The 16,512-nt window shown below is 44.3% G+C and overlaps 1 long non-coding RNA gene across 1 annotated transcript in view; it reads right to left on the reverse strand.

The window, feature by feature from the left end:
* The window catches only part of LOC135298236 (uncharacterized), a 75,154-nt gene extending 68,712 nt beyond the window's left edge, over positions 1-6,442 (reverse strand). Inside the window, exon 1 of the long non-coding RNA XR_010360253.1 lies at positions 6,284-6,442. This is a non-coding gene — a long non-coding RNA (uncharacterized LOC135298236). The remainder of the gene's footprint in view (positions 1-6,283) is intronic.
* Between the last annotated feature and the right edge of the window lie 10,070 nt (positions 6,443-16,512).

Consider the following 16,512-nt stretch of genomic DNA (forward strand, 5'->3'; position numbering starts at 1 on the left):
TTTTTGCAGGTTGAGAATGATTTTCATTAATTACCCAGACTCATGCAAATTAGACATATTAGAGAGATGGGCAATTACCAACCATGTGAAGTTGAGTAAGGGCAAGTGATGGATTTTGCACCTGGGGTGGTGCAGCCCTGGATGTACAGACTGGGGAACCAGAGGCTGGAGAGCAGTGCCATGGAAAGGGACCTGGGGATCCTGGTCCATGGCAAGTTGAACCTGAGCCAGCAGTGCCCTGGCAGCCAGGAGGGACAACCTGTCCTGGGGGGCGTCAGGGACAGCATCCCCAGCCTGGCAAGGGAGGGGATTGTCCTGCTCTGCTCTGCACTGGGGCAGCCTCACCTCCAGTGCTGGGGACAGCTTTGGGTCCCGTGATATAAAAAAGATATAAAGCTGTTAAAGAGTGTCCAAAAGAGGCCACAAGGATGGTCAAGGAAGCTGTGTGAGGAGTGGCTGAGGTCACTTGGTCTGTTCATCCTGAAGGAGAGGAGACTGAGTGGAAACCTCAGTGGGGTCTTCAACATCCTCACTGGAGCAAGTGGAGGGACGGGTACCAATTTCTTCTCTCTGGTGACTGGTGACAGGACTTGAGGAAAAGGCATGCAGCTGAGTCGCGGGAGGTTTGTGTTGGATGTCAGGAAAAGTTTTTTCACCTGGAGGGTGGTTGGGCACTGGAACAGGCTCTCGCAGGGCAATGCTCACAGCACCAAGCCTGACAGAGTTCAAGAAGCATTTGGACAACAATCTCAGGCACAGGATGTGACTCCTGGAGTGTCCTGCACAGAGTCAGGAGCTGGACTCGGTGACCCTGATGGGTCCCTTCCAACTGCACATATTCTATGACTCCATGGTTCTATGAATTTAAGAGAACAGGGTGGTGTTTGGCAGCACACAGGAGCATCAGAGAGGAGAAAGGTGAAGAAGTGACTTAGACCACAGTGGTGGTTAGGGAAGAATATAAAAGTGTGGTGCTTCTCCCCAGGTCCCTCAGGGGCAGCTGGACAAAATTCCTGTGCACCCTACAACAAGCAACTCCTGTTTGCCAAGACCCACTGCAGGTATGAATTTTTGCTCCTAGGCTCATCTTTTGATGTCATGTTTGCAGATCTCCCTTGATGATCACGATGAGAAAATGAGAAACAAAGGGACTGTTTAATGCAGAATGTTCCCTCGCTGGTAACCAAGTGTGCTGCCCTTTACAGACTGTTTGTCTCTGTTTGTGCTATTGTACCAGGGTTTCTTGGCTTGCCTCGCATAGTTTCCGTGGTGCGTTGGGCTCTTTTGAAGCAGATTGTGTTACATAAAGCAGCTCGGTTCAATGGCGTATGAATGGTGCCACCGTCCCCTGCCCTGTGCTCAGCTATGTGATATGGAAGAGAGATGATGCGCCTGTCACCGGCAGCTCCCTGCAGCCTCAGAGGGCTTTTATCAGGCAGAGCACGGGGCTATCAGCACCTGATCAGGTGTAAATGGTTGCAACCCCTCATGACAGGCTGTTCTAGGCAAACAGATTAAAAATAAAATTGCAATAAAAATAAAGGAAAAAGACAGGAGGATTTTTTTCTCCTTGCTTGGTAACCAGCAGTTCATTTTTTTTCCAGCTGCGGTTTTCAAGCTTCAGATGACAACCCAAATATTTTCGCTGAAATAAAACTCTCAGGGAAACCCTCTGTCTCCTTTACTTTTTTTTCCAAAGGCAAAACTTTCAACAAAATTGTTGAGCACATTCAGTGTTAAAACATTGTCTGGATCCTCTGCTTGCTTCTGCTGGCTGGGATTCTGGCCTGTTGAGACCTGAGGTTTCTAACAGAGAATTTCAAAATTGTCATTTCTCTGATGTTTTAAATAAATGTAGGCAGCTGTCTGAGCCATACATCTCCCCTAGCCAAAATATTGCTCATTCCAAGTGGATTTGCTCCATTATAAGTTGCCTACAAATAATTTTTAAAAGTGACAGTGTTTCTTAAATTATCTTAGCTCTTTAAATATTGAAATGCATCAAATATTAATGCTTAGCAATTCAGAGTATCCTAAGTCCTGGTTCCTGCAATATTCTGATCAGCATTCGAGCCAGGCTCTGCCAGCTCTGGGCTGTGAAGAGGTGGTCCTACCCAATGGAAGGGTCATGCCCACCACCCTCAGGAGCTGCCCAGCCCCAGGGGTGTTCTTTGGAAGAGGGAAATGGGGAAGGCCAAAGATCTGGGCTGGTTTCAGCAGGACTGAAGCCAAGGAGTGAGCAGGCACAAGCAGAGCCAGGAGCAAACATAGACTGGTGCAGGCACCATCCAAACATGCTGCTGGTGGCATGTCTGGTCCCCAAGGCCAGCAGTGCGGGTCTGGAGTGAGCTGGTACCACCAGAGCCATGCTCGTGGGCTTTTCAGTCCTTGTTTGGCCATAGAGCTCCCAAAGTTACATGCCAATTGAAGCCCACGTGGCTGTCTCTGAATTCACGAATATCACAGCGCTGTGATCCTCATCTCTCCCCCTGCAGAGGCAGCTCTGTCAGAAGGCAAGGCAGTGTGAGATACAAAAAAGCACTGCACACGGATTTGGCATGTCACAGTTGGAAAAGCTGCACCTGCAGAAGCCTGAGTTCAAATGAACACAGATACTATCAGAGCAGCTCGTCCTTTTCTCCCAGCAGAAACCCCTGAACAATATTAACGTTTTCTTTTTTATAAGCTGAGGAGAAGGTCTGACTCAGCTGCCTGAAGTATCTCATCTGGGAATGCTGATATGCCATTCTGCTTGCACGTTCCCAGGCTGGTGTCCAGTGGAAGGGAGCTGGGGAGATGAGACAGACTCCCTGACTTCTGTATTTACAACTCCCATCCAGGAAACAGGAATTTTCACAACTTGTTCATCAGCACATTTTCTGCATGGCAGATTGCCCCAAACTCTGATCCTTAGCAGTGCCACAAGGCTGGCAGCCAAGCAGATGAATTGTCAGGGAATCAGCAAGAGGCTTTTGATGGATTCCCTCTTTCCTTACTCCCACCCCACCTCAGCTCACCCCGTGGCATTTGAGGCTCAGCAAAATCAACATGTTCTTCTGGAACATTTCAACTTTGACTAATCAGGAGAGTTTCTGACAGAAAAATGTTCCACTGGAAAATTTTTGACCAGCACTAATTAGCATTTTTTCTATTAGCTTTGTCCTGAAGGCACAGTAATTTATGCCTTGGTGAAATAAACAATCACTAAGAATTGGACACTCCCCAGGTTCAAGGCATATTTGCTTACCCTAAACAGAAAAAGTCTTATTGGCTTGCAAAACTTTACATACTTAACACAAGGAAAGAACGACTGCCTGACTTTCTTGTGCTTTACCTGGGCACAGGCCCAACTGCATTTTAATCACTTTGCTTAAAAAAAAAAAAAAAAAAAGGGAAGTAGTGGATTTTCACTTGCAGAGCAGTAAGGTTCAAGCAACACTGGAGACAAGCCATGGATGTGGAACAAGAGCTGAACCACACTCAGAGAGCTTGAAGGTAGCCACAAGAAACAAGAGGAAGACAGAAAATGTCACAGGTGCCTTAGGAGTTCAGGTTTCCTTGCTATTCCTCTACCCTATGGTTATATCCTAAACTGAATTTCTCACTGAACCCCAGGATACTTAAGGTTGTGAGGGACCTCTGGAGGTCCAGCCCCTGCTCAGAGCTGGGCTGGCTTCCACGTTAGATCAGGTTGCTCAGAGCTGTGTCCAGATTTCCCAGCGCATAATTCTACATAAACACACCTGAGCTACACATCTGAATGTGCTGAATCCTGCCCATCCATCCTTTTCCCCCAGAAAGCCTTCATTTTGGAACCCTGTGCAAGCCAAATGCAGAGTGACAAGTCCCTGGCGGTCTTTGGGAAGCGGCTGCGAATGCTGGGCAGATGGTGCAGCTTTTGCTGCAGTGAGAATACAGCTACAGGGTCTCCCAGGAAAGCAGGCAGCTATATTTAAACCACTCTTACGAAATCCACATTGATATTCATAAAAGACACTTCAGCACCTCTTTGGTGGCTCGAAACTGCAGCACACAGCATGGGGAAGAGCACACGTGTTTCTGGAGACCAAGGCCTGGTTCCATTTTGTGGCTGCAGTGTTGATAGCAGCAGGCAGAGAGGACAAATAGCACAAAAAAGCTCAGCCTCCTGGAGCACAATCCTGGAGAATTGGCATCTAAATGCCGTGGGAGAGCCTGGGGAGGATTTTCCCCAGGAAGGTGTATGGCTTTGGGATGGGACTCGGATGTTGGGGAGATCTCCAGGGGGGCCAGGCTTCAGCAGATGAAGCCCCACCACCCTCCCCTGGCACAGACACAGGTCCTGAGCCAGCTCTGCATCCACCAGCACTCCTGCAAGTCCAGCTGGTGCCAAGCCTGGCAGAGCTGCTGATGTCCCCTGCATGCTCACTACCAAAGGTGGACTTTATCCTCCTGCTCTGCTTGTTTCGGGGAGGAAGAGAGAAGTCAGTGGGCACAAAGGTCAAAGGTGCTTTATTTCCATCTCCCTGAGGCCCTCTCGGTGCTTGGCAACACTGCTGCCTGCTCTTTCTTTTGCTTTAGGAAAATGCCTTTCACCTTATCACCGCCCTGATACAAACCTCACCTCTCCCAGCAGGGAAGAATGGAAAAACCTCTCGACGGAAAATCTGAGAAGCTCTTTGGCCACTCTCTGTGGGGAGCAGGGTTTAAAGGGGGTGGTGTCACCCATCTAGAGGGTGACATGGCCACTGTGCCAAAAGGCAGATCAAAGCCAGAAAACAGCCTACTCCCTTGTTCTTGTAGCGACTGAAATTCTGAGTGCAGCTTTGTCATGTTATTCTCAAAGCCACCTAGGTTTTTCTTTGGCACTGAAAACCACAGACACCAGTGGTTTTCAACATTTCCCTCATGGAAAGGAGGACACATGCAATGAACTGGGGTTTTTCTCATCTTAGCCCATTTTTACTGGCCCTTAGACCTCCTCAGAGCAATACCTAAATTCAAGACATTTGTGAGATGCAAATACACTCATGTGTGAGTGCCAAATCTTGTTTATTTTTTGTGCTGCTTCATGGCAGCTTCATGTCCATATGTGGGCAACATAGCAAAGCATAGAATGAAAATTACATGAATAACCCCAGAGGAATCAGATGCATTACTCAATATTTAAAATTAAGCAGGAATTTAAACACTTTGCTGAATCATGTTCTCATTTGCATTAGAGCATAGACCTCCTGAGTCACCAGGTGTGTCTAACATGAAATGGTGATATTCCTGTTCAAGCACCTTCCTAGGATGAGCTTGGCTCCTACTCTTGAAAGGCTGGAGAAACTCTAGGGCAAATTTCCAGAAGGATTTTTTCTCATCCCATTCTCATTCTCATCCCTGCACAACCCCAGACAACAGGGGACTGTACACAATACAGCCACTTGGAAAATGTACTGAAAACTGGAGGGTCCCCTTTGTAACTACTTATCTTTCCCAAAATAATCCTTTTGCTGCCTCTTGCATGCTTCCATAGGCCTTCAGCTTGCTCTGGGATGTGCTCCCAGGGAGGCTGCCTGCTCTGGATGCTGGGGATCTCCCCAGATCCCCATTCATGCACACACTCCCGTGCACATTCCCTCCGGTCTCTTAGACAGCAAGCAGCAGGAGTCAAATGTGCCACTTGAAGAGGCATTTCTAATTGGGCAATTTGTTAACGTAGAAAATGTAGTTTATCATTAATTGTAAAGGTGGAGCTGGTGAGCTCTTTTGAAAACTTTTCTTCTGCCTGGTGTTCAACAGATGTTTAGGAAAAATCTCAGACAGTCAAGGTCATTGGTGTGTGGGAATATAGAAGGAATTTCTATCTTCTGCAACAAATCAAAGCCACCATATTTGAGGATGCCATTTTCCATGCAAGTGCCTGAATAGGCACACTTGCATTCAGCCTTAGATATCTTAAGTCTGTCTGAATATGACTTTTACCAGTTTTCTTTCATTCAGAGAGCCCAGTATGAAGCAATTGATTAGCTCACTAATATCTCTTCTACTCCCAGCTGCCACTATAACAAACAATAATAAAGACATCTATTTAGTGTTTCCCTTTCACTGGAGCCCTTAACGTTTTCATTTGCACAGCAAAGATTACAAAGGGCAGAGTTAAGGGTAATAATTATATGACTTCTTTCCTGACCTGTACCACAAGGCTCCCTCCCATTTTTGTTCTTTATCAGCCCTTTCTGAAACTGAAATCGAGGAAGCAGAAAAGTACCTAGAAAGATAGGGAAAAGAGCAAGGAGTGATTTATTCATAAATAGACCTGCAGGAAGCTTCCAAACTGCAGCTTCTCTCTTCAGAGTTTCAGGCATGTCCCACGGTGGCTACTGTAATATCAGAGGAATGCTTACTCCTGCTACTGCTGCTAATCTGGGAGCAGTCACGTGGCTCAGCTGTATTCTCTCTCTCCAAAAATTTGACTTTTAACCTTCCTTTGCTACAGACATGATGTATATTGCTTTGACATGATTCCAAGTAGCAAACATGCAAAACTCTGACCTATAAGCAAAGCAAATGGAAAAAAAAAAAAAAAAAAAAGATATTTATGAGAATAAAATTATGTGAGCCTGCGGGAAGGGGAGAGAAAAATCTGCCTGGGTCATTTCTGTTTGCTTTCCCCTAGGAATAACTTTGGGAAAAATAGCAAAATGTTAATCTAGGGAAAAGGAAAAAAAGAAAAGGTGTCCTGAGGTGCAAATAAAAAAAAAAAGGAGAGACGGCAGAAAATGTAATTATTTATTCGCGCTCATTTACGTGTCAGATGAAGCTGAAAGCTGCCAGATAGCTTCTTTTCGACAGCTTGGAGTTACTGTTGGGAACAGATCCATGTATGGAAGCGAAAGCAGAAAAGCATAGATAAGCTGAGATCCAGCTATGCAAACCATCTTTAGAGACACTTAAAGGACAAGCACCCCGGCTCCTTTCTTTCTGGTAAATATAGAGACACTATCATATGAGGGCTTTTTTCCATTCTGCATGACCCACAACTGCTGAGCCTTGGCTGGGGTAAGTGAAGAACGACTCAGGCATTTCTTGGGAACACCTGGGGATTCGGTTGGACTGACATCCTGGGAAAAGCCGTAAATCAGGGGCAATGGGATGGCTCCAAGAGCTGGATAATGGTTAAGCTCTCTGAGTAGGAAACTTGACATAAAACAGCTTTGCCGCTGGAGCGACAGGAACTTTCCAAGTGTCTGAAGGAGGAAAGAGAAAAAATGTTGGAAAACAAGAGTTTTATCACTCAAGAAGTGGATTCACAGACTGGGTGATGAGAGAGCTTCAGTGGGCAGGAAGGATCAGTGGTGGTTGCCAGTGTCAGAGTCTCTCTGTGTTTCTATTCAGAAAAATTCATTTCAAATGTCAAGGGCTTTTTCTTCCCTGCACTACTTTCGTTTTGAGAAACATGTTTCACTTGGGTTGAGCTGACTGGACATTAGGAAGAGCTTGTTGTAAACGACTGTTGTTTTTCTTGGCACTTAAAGGCAGTTTCCCAATGTTTCTCTGTGGATTTGAGGTTGATTACATCCTGTGCAAGGATTTTTGGTACAGTTTTAACTGCCATTACAGTGTTGTGAAAGTCAGCTCCAGCGAAAACAGCTGTGTGCTGTTGTGAATATTTCCAAAGTACTGAAGTAATAGGTCTCCTTCAAACTAGCAGAGAAATGTGTCAGCTCTGGGAATTGGGCACTGTCACAAAAACAGAGTATAGCCTTGGCAGAGAGGCTTTCTTCACCAAGTGTTTTGTTAAAAAGAACACAAAAAAGCTTTTTATAGCCTTGGCTTAAAATCTGGTTGCTATATGGTGGTACAGTTAAATGTGAGGTTTTTCTTTAAATGCTACTGAGTAGCTTTGGGTTGTTTCATGTGTTTCCAGGTGTTATAATATTGTATTCATAGTCCCACTGCAAAGTCCTAGTTAAAGCATTGTCATTTTTCAGGTGGTTAATAGACTGGGAAAAAAACATCAGAGCAGGTGAAGTGAAATTATACAGAAAGAACTGAAAATAATATCAGGAGTATGATTGAAATTGTAGGAGATTTCCAGAAATATGAAGGATGATCGCAAAGGGAAATCACTCGACCACAAATGTCATAAACATTTCCATTCATGAATGAAAATGTCTTCCCTTGTCCTTACATAAGAAGAACATAATGGAAGTGTTTGCTTGTAACCCCATAGTAGAGTTTGCAGTTGAAAGGGCCAATGCCCTCATCTTCCCTTATTTGGCCAGCATCTCCACAGATATTCCCACTTTTCTCAGCTTTCACCCTCACTGTGAAAATACACATCTTGTCTTTGTCTGGTTTCCTTTGTGCTAGGCAAACTTTGATTCCTTTGAGAGGTACCTTTTAAACACATGCCACCTGCCTACAGGAATGCTAACACAGAAATCAATCTTTAAATAATTGGGGTCAATAGATAGCTTTTAAATTGCTAGTGCGTCACTAACCAATAAACCTTTTAGCTGCTAATGTTATGAAATAACATTTCTGCATTTCGCTCTTACTCAGATTGCTTCCATTTCCTACTGAATATGGTTCTGGTTCATAGCTTGTTGTGAACCTGCTGATATATAACAATTCTTCCTCCATTTTTCCTTTTTCTCCCCACCCTCCCCTTCCCCAGGTTGTGAGCTTTCCTTTCCCCAAGAGACACAAAGACCAGCTGATTGGTGTGTGCCCCCTGAGCAGGGCGTTACCCACAGCTGTGCTGGGCAGGCCAGGAAGAGGATGGCAGGATGGAGCTGGAAGAGCTGGGACTTATTTGATTTGCTCTTTCCATTTGGTCCAGGGCCCGGGGCAGTGAGGCCTGATAGACAAAGCCCTGGTGGCGTGAGTCATCTCTTGGTTGCTAGCCCCAAGGCAGGCTGCCCTTTGTGCCCCACTCCTCTATCAGGAGCATTTTCAGGCATTAGCATTATCACTAATATTTATTGCTACTATCGGTGTGCTGGCTGTTGTTAATATTTACTGATTTACTAATATTGATTAACCAGGGGGCCCGCTGGGATTTGTTCAGCCCCTCGTGTGCAGCGGATGGGATCTGGCTGAGAGACCCCAGCCGTGAATACAAAGAGCCCCACGAAGCATCAGTGATAGTATCACTAACATCTTTTATAAGTGACTAGTCATTATGAGCGCTGCAGTCTCCGAGCATCCGCCGCGAGGTCCTCCCACGCTCCATTCTCTGCCAGAGTGCAGGCAGGAGAGGGGGAAGGGGGAGCTCTGCTCTTTCTCACCATCAGCCTCAGCAAGGCTGCCGAGCTCACTCGGGGCAGCACACACACCGGGAGTGAAGGATGAAGGGCAAAGCTGAGCTCTGTGCCTATTCCTGCCGGCCTCTGGCAAGGGTAAAGCTGTCCTCGCCCCGGTGGCAGCTGGAGGGAGCAGAAATATGTCCTGTGCCTCATGAAAGGAGCCAAAGCACACAGGATTTCTAGATGCACTGGTGGCTTGTGCTCCCGAACCTTAGTGACTTTTAAAAAAAAAAAGCCAAACACACCTGGGTGTCAGACAACACATCTGGAGAAAGTCTTTGCAACAGGCATCCACAGTTAGTCCCTGAATTCAGACTTTCATGTGAGAAGGCAAAATCACCTTTGTGGTTTACAGTGTGCCCAAGAAGAGAGCATCCCCAAAAAGAAATCAGCAAGGAGAGCTACACCCTGAATTCACTCAGTAAGGATTTTACAAACTGGCTCTGACTCAAAGTAAGCCCACTGCACATTCTCCTCCTCCAGTCACCTCAATGTTTTTAGGGAAGGATGGTGTTTGGACACCATCTCTGTCTTTTCTCTAGGAAGATTGGAGCACATTCTGAGGACACGCTGACAGACTGATCCACTTCTCTGGCCAGATACACATTACTGCCCATGTCCTAGCAAAATGGGCTTTTTGCAATGGCTCTGCCTGCTCCCAGCCTAGAAACCTGCAGATCCATTTGCCAATTGAAATCTGATTTGGCCCAGGATTTGAGGCCTCTTTAAAAAAAATCTGAAAATGTCCAGCCCTCTTCTTTGGTTTTCTTGTAAAAACATAATCTTCCTATTCTTACAGGAAGAGGAAACAACATGACAGCTTTAAGTAGTGGTGGTGTTTTCTGACAATTTACAAGTAAAGCAGGGAATTTACGAGTGGACATTCATTCTGGAGTTGATCCTTTGGGGAACTCACTATTATCCTGGCAGCATATAGGGGAAAAACAGCAACAATGCAGTAAACCTGGAGGTCTTCAAAACTCAGTTTATTCCTATTTAGGGCTCAGCCATCACTGTTATCTAATCATAAATGTATTCTTATTGCATGGGGTCACTGCAGGGCAAAGCTTAAGTTATTTTGATTTCCATTCTTCAATATATTTGGATTTCTCTTATATTTAATGCTGAACTTCCTCCTGAGTTTGGGATGTTTGTTTTTAGGATCTTTCTCAAATCCTTGGAATGTTGAACTCTGACTTTGCTATCATAAAATGCAGGTTTCCATTTGTAATGTCTCTAGCTGAGTCTTTTCCAGAGATGAGCGAGAGGAGAGGGAGAGGGAGAGGGAGAGGGAGAGGGAGAGGGAGAGGGAGAGGGAGAGGGAGAGGGAGAGGGAGAGGGAGAGGGAAAAGGAGAGAGAGAGAAGAGAAGAGAAGAGAAGAGAAGAGAAGAGAAGAGAAGAGAAGAGAAGAGAAGAGAAGAGAAGAGAAGAGAAGAGAAGAGAAGAGAAGAGAAGAGAAGAGAAGAGAAGAGAAGAGAAGAGAAGAGAAGAGAAGAGAAGAGAAGAGAAGAGAAGAGAAGAGAAGAGAAGATTTCACTCTGGAGAATTCCACATCAGTTTATTTATGGAGAAAGGTGGGCATAGGAGAAGGAAAGTGCTAACATAATTGGTATTCTGCAAAATGTATTAGGTAAAGGTACAATGGGAAGACCAGTTTGGATTCCACTCAGCTTAACAATGATTAATGGCTTATCTCTAAATAACCAAAAAGGGTGAATGCTCAGGAACAACTTCTGCTACAGGGAGCTGTTAAGGTATAGATTTTCCTCTGCCAGGCAGGAGATTCAGCACTTGGGTTGCTCTGCTCCCCATGGGAATAAAGTGCACTGAATGGTATATAAAATCATTTTCTTGCCATCAGTCCCCCAGGGCTCTCAAGCTCTGCTTAAGATGAGTTTTACCAGAAATTTTGTCCTTGTGGTATTTCCCAGGTTATCCCACAGACCACAGTGTGCCCTGGAGGTTGCAGACTAATCCTGCATGACACCACCACACAAAATTTCCTGCTCTTCCAGAGAAATGTTCCTTCTTTCACTGGAACATCAATTTGGAGTTTTTTACCTTCTTATATAAGAAAAGCAGGAAAACAGAGGAAATTGTAAAAATAACAAAACATGGAAAGTGCAGGAACGGGGCCTGCAAAACTACTGCTGCCTTTCTATGTCCCCCCAGGCAAAGGTTTCCTTGAGTCCCTCTTGGAAACGGCACAGGAAATGCTCCCTTGTTGTGGTTTAGGAATGGTATTCCCCAGTTTAATACAGCCATTAAAATCACTCTGTGCTGCTCCCTCTCCCCTCCAACTGGAGGCACGGGTTGGCAAAGATCACGGGTCAAGATAAGAACAATTTACTGGAAACAGCAGTGGGATAAGAAAATTAACAGTAACAGCAATAATACTGAATGTCAGAGGAGATAAAGAAAATAAAAAATTCACACAGAACCACCCCCTTGATAACATTAGTATCTGATGGCTCCCCCAGCCACATTTTCTCCATCAGGAGGAACCCCTTCTGCCCAGGACAGTTTCCCTTCCCCCTGCTCCTGGCAATGATGTGAGGGGGTCCCAACCATGTCCCCTTCTGGCTACTAACCCCTGCAGATACTGAGGTCTCCCAGGCTACAGGGAGATCTCCTGTCTCAACAAGCCTTAGGAAGCAAGGGCCAGCACATGAGCTCAGTGGAGGTATGAAGGCCCACAGTGGCTTGGGCATGGTTTCAGCCTCAGGCAGAGAAGCCTGAGGAGTCATGAAGCAGCTGATGGGTTGTGCGTGTCCACCTAAGGCATCCCTCACCACCCTCAGGGCTTCTGCAGGGGCCTAGGGTTTTGTGGATGAAGGCATCTCCTGCCCTACAATCCCTTCGCCTTTCCAAGCCCACTTGGTTTAACACCTGTTTCCAAAAGAGGCAACCACCCATCCAGGCTTTAGTGTGGGAACAGGGATCCCCTCTCCTTGAAAGAGCCCCTCCCAGCACCAGCGTTTGCCACATCCACACGCTGGAGCAAGGAAGCAAATCCAAGGTGACAACTGCTTTCCCAGCCTCTAATTCCCAGCTCGCTGCTTTGCTGCAGCCTGGCAAGCAGGATAGGAGAATGATCCCATGTTATTTTTTGGCTTACGGAAAAGGCTCCAAGCAGAGATCTTATGCTTCTGCCCTAGACACAGCAATAAACTTCTGGATTTGCTGCTGGTGTGCTGAGACTGCCAACATGTACACAATAAAAGTAAAGCCTTCCTGTGGCCACAGACCACAACATGCTAGTGATCCATGGTATTATCCTGTTATTTAGTGAGTCATCCTTGCTGCTGAAAAATACACACAGCCCAGAAAGTTGTTAACAATAATACTGGATGTGAGAGACTGGTGTTTGTTTTACTCCAGTGTAACTTATTCCATATGGTCCTTTAAAGCATGCTAAACGTTACATCGCTTTGGGCTGCCAACTATTATTTCAAGATGAACTCACAGATCTAGAACATAGCTACTTGAAACAAGGCTCTGAAAGCATTCTCTGTCCAGGAAAAACGCCCAGTTCAGCAGCAAGACAGATGTTGTGGATTGCCCTGTCTTTATCTGGATAAGCAGGTCCCCTCTTTTATGGAGTGGCCACAATAGTGATGTTTACTGCTGCTCTGATGCCTGCTATGACAACTTTCAGATGTAAGCCACATGCACAGAGCAGAAACTGTATCCTGACCAAGGAGATAAGTTTAACTTCTAGCATTTACCTCTTATGCATGTTTTTCCAAGTTACTGATGAACCAATTATTTGTGGAATCCTGGTATGTTTTCCAAATCTCCTTGGTAGCCTTAATTCATGAGAAAAATACTGCAAAAAGAGAGACATGCAGCTGCGAGAGGTGTCCTCGCTTTGCTCTCTGGCTGCATTTAACACAAAGGTTTAACACAACAAGGTCCAGCACCACAGTGTCCTTGTGTTCCTGCCGTGTTCTCTCCTGGGCTTAGCCCACAGCACTGCTTGGAAAGCAAACACATTAAAAAGTTTCTCTTGTCACTAGGGGTGTTCCCCAGGCCTCAGTATCAGGATGAGTCCTGTTTATTTACTTAGGAAATGGTGGAATCACCATTCCAGAAGGTGAAAAGACTTGTAGACGTGGCAGCTGAGGGACATGGCTTAGTGGTGGACTTTGGTGTGTTAGGTTAACAACTGGAGTTATGATCCTAGAAGCCTTTTCAACCTTAAACATTTTGTGATCCTACTTTCTTAGCCACTGGTTGAAGAAAAAGGATGTTCCACAAAGCATCTTTCTTGATAACTTGCCCTTTGGCTTGAGTTGATGTTATCAGAAATGAAGTTTTGAGAGCAAGAGTAACCAACACTTAGAGGTTTTTAGAGCCTTGCTGATAACCTCACCCTTCGCCTGAAGTGTGACATGTGTCCAAATTAATCTTGACAAAATAGTTAATATTGAAGGTTCTCTGCTGTGAGTGTGTACGAGGACCATGGAGATGTGTATGGGGATCATGTGAAGGAGAATGGTGTGTGCAGGACGTGAAGAGAAAAGAAATCTTTGTGCTGCTTGGCACTGAAAATCTGCTTAGTGGGCAATGGTTTGTCTGTTAAGTTATCAGTCATTAATTAAGATTCAAGACAAATAATGACGATTTTAGAAAAATTACTCAGACCCTTTCTAGATTCTTAAAACCTCCAAAATAAATCACCAAAGACCCACCTGAGGATCCATAATTTGGTGAGAGTCATTGCATTTTTAGAGGCCAGGACAAGTCTGTCTATATGTGCACCATCTTCAAGTGTACCTGGAAACGGCCTTAAGGAGTTAAAATGCCTGAAGATGTACCTCTACAATAACGAACTAAAAAAGTATTTGGCCTTTTACCCTTAATTTCAATGTTCTTACCTTAAAACTAACCAGGCAGACTACTTTGAGCATGCCTTGAGGCACGGACCTAGAAGATTGCTACAAAATAAGACAAGTTTGTAGGCATTACAAGCTGTGCCACTACCAATGTTTTCTAGACATTTTCTGTCCCTGTTGATAAGAACATGGCAATTTTAACATCCTTCTCTTTGAAAAACATTCTGGTTATCTTGAAACGTGCCTTGATGTACGCAGATTACAGAAAATCACACAGCAAGACAAGTTTGAAGGCTCTAACCTTAATAAAGTTGAAGTTTTGCCAGCACAGGCTCCCTGCCTCCATCCCGAGTTGTAACTTCATTTTTTGCCTTTGGCATGGATGTCATTCGATGCATGTCCCTTCTTTTGTGGCAGTGTCTAGTGCAGACACTTCAGCAGGGTCTTGGCCACCCAAAGCCATCTGCAGGAAAGCCCTGTGCTGAGTCAGGCTCTTTGAGGAGCTGGGGGTGTGCTGGATGTGGCAGATGGTTGTGACCTGGCTGACTTCAGGTACAGCCTCACACCTACATTGCTGTGTTGGTTTTGTATAGGAGGTATTTATGGAAGTGATGTAAAATTTTTGTGGTTTTTGTGTTTGAACTACTAAAAACTTGTATATGCTTTTGTGAAAAATACATGCTAAAGATGGAAGAAACCTGTGATTTTTTTTTTCTTTTTTTTTTTTTTCTGGATGGTAAAGAAGTAACATGGCTGGCCCAGCCCTCATTTTGGTTAGGTTAGGCTGGGCAGACCCTGCTGTGGGCACTTGCTGGATTTTTCTTATTAGTCACTGAGTAAAGGGAGAGGAGAAGTCATTAGTTTCTTTCCTTAGTGTGTTACTGCTGAGTTTTAGTTTAGTTACTAAGATCTTTTTTACTTTTCTTTCGTTGTAACTTTGATCTGTAAGGTACTGAGCCTGGCTAGGGTTAAGTGACTATTTGTAAGCCCTGGGTAAGACATTAAATTTTTTCATGCTTCAATCTTGTTTTGAGTGAGAGAAAATAATAGAATCTAGGCATGTAGAAGAACAACATAAAAACACTGAAGTCAGTAAAGAAGAAGTCCCAGATAAGAAGGATGAAGAAATGCCTTTAGTTTTAAGTTAAAATCCTCTTGTAAAAAATAGGAAGAAGACTCTTTTTCCCTATAATGCATGAAGTTATAAGGAAATAAAAGTGTTCAAATTATAGATATCAAACAAATGCCTTCAAGCTAAAGAAAGGAAATATTAAACTAAATGTAACTAAATGTAATCCTATGAGAAGTTTGAACAAAGAAAGAGAGAAGAGTAATGAAGGTCCTGTAACCCCAAGAAAGAGAAGAAGGAATCTCTGTTCCTAAAGATGAAAATTATTTCAGAGATAGATAATGAGAAGTTTTACATTTAAACACTAAACAATACCCCATACGTTGACACAGCCCCACAGCTGTAAGAAAAACTTATAGAAAATGGGAGGGATTTCACTATTACAAATCTTCCTGGGTGGCTGCTATTCATGAAAGTTAAAAGCCACAAAAAACCTGTTTTATTGTGGAAGAGTCTCCATAACATTAACAAAAGAGACTTCTGTCCCTAAGCAAACTGAAGAAAGATTATTCTAAAAGTAGTAAACGAACTGAAATTTTAGGCATCATTTCTTTACATTGTCATTAGTAAAAAAAAAAAAAAAAGTTGTAAGGAGAAGAAAAGTGTCCTAAAAGTTTTGTTCTAATTCTTATTACTCTTTCTCTTAGTAACTAGTAATAATTTTTTCTTTATACCCTTTTAAAAATTTAAACCTTTTACCTTTCTCCCAGTCCTATCCCACAATAAGAAGTGAGTAAGTACATTCTAGTAAGTGCAGTAGTGATCGGCAAACACTAAACCCGCCACATTTTCTCATTTGTCACATTGCCATAATTAAGCACGCAGCTGACCAAAGGCCCCAGATCAGTCCTGGCTGTGTCACTTCCTTTACCTCATATTTTGGTTTTGCCTCTTTTTTTCTTCCTGGGCTCTGCTCCTTTATCCAGTCCCTCTCCCCCAGACAAGCCAGTGATTAAGCTGGTTCCCTGCCTTTGTTATCAGCAATGTTTCTCTTTCCTGCCATTTTTCCTGCTGCTGTCTACTCAGTGCAGCTACTGATCAGACACGGTCAGCTGCATGCACATCACCCCTCTTCTTACAATCTGCAGGTTCTGGTGGCTTCTCATACCTTTATTTCACATTGTTAGACAGCCAAAAGTAAGGGTTAACCAAAGATACTATTTTCATAGAATCATAGAATCACAGCATGGTTTGGGTTAGAAGGGAGTTTAAAGATCATCCAGTTCCAGCCCCCCTGCTATGGGTAGGGACACCTTCCACAAGACC

This window comes from Passer domesticus, chromosome 3, assembly GCF_036417665.1.
Source record: "Passer domesticus isolate bPasDom1 chromosome 3, bPasDom1.hap1, whole genome shotgun sequence".
NCBI lineage: Eukaryota > Metazoa > Chordata > Aves > Passeriformes > Passeridae > Passer > Passer domesticus.